The sequence below is a fragment of the Lipotes vexillifer genome, unplaced genomic scaffold, assembly GCF_000442215.2.
Source record: "Lipotes vexillifer unplaced genomic scaffold, Lipotes_vexillifer_v1.1 scaffold847, whole genome shotgun sequence".
NCBI classification, from domain to species: domain Eukaryota; kingdom Metazoa; phylum Chordata; class Mammalia; order Artiodactyla; family Lipotidae; genus Lipotes; species Lipotes vexillifer.
The window spans coordinates 2,412,788-2,416,025 of record NW_006778821.1 but is presented as its reverse complement, the minus strand read 5'-3'; positions in this window follow the sequence as shown (position 1 = coordinate 2,416,025).

Here is a 3,238-nt window from a genome sequence, read left to right as displayed (position 1 = left end):
CATGTCTTGGAGTGACACAAATCTGGAGTAAGACCCAGGAAGTGTCACCGCTGGACCTCACTCTACTACCAAGTAGACATTCTAGCTAGTCTCACTGGCTGTCTAGGACAGGCCTTCATGCATTGATTGTTTAAGGGAATAGGTCGAAGATTGCAGCTCTTCCTTACAGCTCCTTTCGCCCCAGTTCTGCCCTGCCTTTCTCATGCCATCCTTGAATAATGTGGGAGGGATGCCTAATGTCTCTTCAAAAAGTGATGATGTTTAAAATCAGGCCTCCCTTCAATGAATTCCTCCAGGGCTCTGCAGTAAGCCAAGTACTGGAAACTGGCCCTTCCCTTTAGAAAGGAAAGCTCGCTGTTCAATTGATTCCGACAGCTAATGGAGTATAATCACCTTTGCCCAAAGTGATTCCAATCAAAGGAATCCACTGTATAAAAATTCAAGGTGGCAGCATCAAGATTTACGTCTTGCAGGCGGAGAGAATGGAGTGTTGGGGCAGGTGTTTAATGGTGGGGCCCCATGAGGATTCAGACCATCTCTTACTTGGGGGAATTCTGCCTCCTGTCTCCAAAGGTGTGTGAGGTGATCCATCTTCTGTAACTAATCCTAGCCTAGGCCTGGAGAGGGGACCAGCTGGATGTAATCGCCTCTTAGACCAGCCGCCATGATGGAGCGTGTCGGGCACTCCTGCAACTGCAGCTTGCTCTCTGATTTCACTGACAACTTTGCTTGATTTAACTGGGCCCATCTTGAACTTATCCACGTCGGAACGTCCCTCGGCTTTGTTTCTTTGTCACTCTCCATGTAAATCTCTTCGCAACTCTATCCCAGAGGCCCTTCTGCGCCTTCTGCCCTCATTCCCCATTAGACGATGATGATGATGACAATGGCGATGATTTCGTTTTTATTGACGCAAGATAGCTGTACAGAAAAGCACACAGATCATTAGCGTCAGGCTTGATGAACACACCCGTATATCCAGTACCCAGATCAGGAAACATCATCACCAGCACCCCAGAAATCATCTCGTGCCCCCTTCCAAGTACTATAGCCCCAGAGATAACTGCTAACCTAACTTCTAATGGCGTGATTAGCGTTGCCTGATTTGGTACTTTATAGAAACGGAATCTACAATATGAAATTTTTGTGTGTCTGGTTCCTCTTGCTCATAAGATCCATCCATAGTGCGTGCTGGTGGTTCACTCGTTCTCTTTGCTGTGTACTATTCCATGGTATGAATACACCACATTCTATTTCTCTGCTATTCTCCTGTTGATGGGTCCTTGGGCAGTTTTGCTTTGAGGCTATTCCTAATAGTGCCACTATGAACACTTATGTATGTGCCTTCTAGTGAATAGATGGACACGTTTCTGCTGGGTGACTGTATACCCACAAGCTGAGTCGCTGGGCCTGCGTTCAGCTTTCATAGATGGTGCCAAACCTTTTCCAAAGTGGTCATGCCAATTTATATTCCCAGAACTGAATAGGAGAATTCTCCTTGCCAGCACTTGGAATGTTCTCTTTCCTTTTAGGCGTTCTGGTGGACCCTATGAGATTTCAAGCTCCTAAAGGGCAGAAACAAAGGATTTTTCTTCCTTGAAAATTCTCCCAAGTGTCTCCTGAAAAACCATCCTGCGGAAAATGTTAGCTGATGCCCTGGGAAATAAAAGCACATGGTTTTCTTTTACTTTTCAGGAAAAGCTGAAATGTGGTCCTTGATCTTTAATGACAGTAGCTTTTGGAAACTGAGAAAATAAAAATCTGGATCGAGCCTCAAATTCCCACTCCCACCCCCACCCCCCCGACCACCATCAATCTGGTCCTGCGCTACAGTGGTTTCCATATGACACAAGCACACCTGCCCGGCAGCCCCAGGCTTCCCACTGCCCACCCACACCCTCTTGCCTGCTCTGCTCCCTGAGGGAGGCTCAGCTCCTGGATCCCCCACCTGGAGTGATCTCCTTGCTCACCTTGACGCCCAGCTCCAGGCACACCTCCTCCACAGAGCCCTCCCAGACTACCTTTAAGTCGAAATCTCCCAGGTGCCTTTGTGCTTATCGTCACAGCCACAAAACTTATCCTTTGTTTGTTCGGTTACACCTTATCTCCTCAGCTCACTTGTAAGTTCTTGGAGGGACCACGTTGTCTAGCAAGGTGTTGTCACACACCAGTTGCCCACGATGTGCTTATTGATCAGATACATGACCGTTAGGTTCTGTCTCTTAGTTGTGCGGGGCCGGAGACGACTTCTCAGATGGTAAGATCAAGAAAGTCTCAGTTGACTCAGATGAGCACATGTGGTGAGTGATGTCCTGACACTGGGTATACTTTGAAGAAAAGCTTGCTGGTCCCCTCTAATTGTCTATGATAACCTGGCTGAGGAGCAGGGCCTGCTGGTTGGTTCACTCACCAATGGTTTCAGTATCACCTGGGGTGTCAGCGTAGAATGCAGTGTCCTGGCCTTACTCCTTAGACCTGGGGTGGGACCTGGAAATCTCTATCTTCACCTCTCACCACAGTTGACGCTGATGCACAGCCAGGTTTGGAAACTAATTGATTCTGAAAAGAATGTTCCCTTCTAGGAAGTGAGAAAATGTCAGGGGGCATCATGTGACGAGGGGCTGTGATAGACAGTTTGGATTTAGAGAGGCAGAGTTTGAGTCTTAACTCTTTTCACTTACCAGGCATGTGACCATGGACAAGGTACTCAACCCCTCTGAGCCTCAGTTTCCTCTTCTGTGAAGTGAGAACCTCACTATGGATCTGGTTTTGGTGCAAAAATTACCCCAGATTTGTTGGTAATTTATCAACAAATTACTTTGCCCCTTAAAACGACTGTTTTATTTTGGTCACAATTCTGTGGGTCAGGAGTTCTTGGAAGGGCTCAGCCGGGTGGTTCTCTTCGGGAGTTACAGTCAGATATCAACAGGGGCTACAGCCATCTGAGGGATGTCCAAAATGGCACGCCCATGCGGCTACCAGTTGTTGCTGGCCATTGTCTGGGTGCTCAGCTGGGCTGTAAACCGGGGCATCTACCTGTGACTCCCCAGCATGGCCATGACTTTTTTTTGACTTGTCCCAGAATGGGTGCCCCGGAAAGCCAGGAGGAAGCTGCATGGCCTTTTCTGACTTGGCCTTAGAAGTCTCACAGCATCACTTCTGTTGCATTCAGAGCAGTCATGAGCCCGCCCAGATTTCTAGGAGTGGGAGCATCGCCCCCACCTCTTGATGGAAAGAG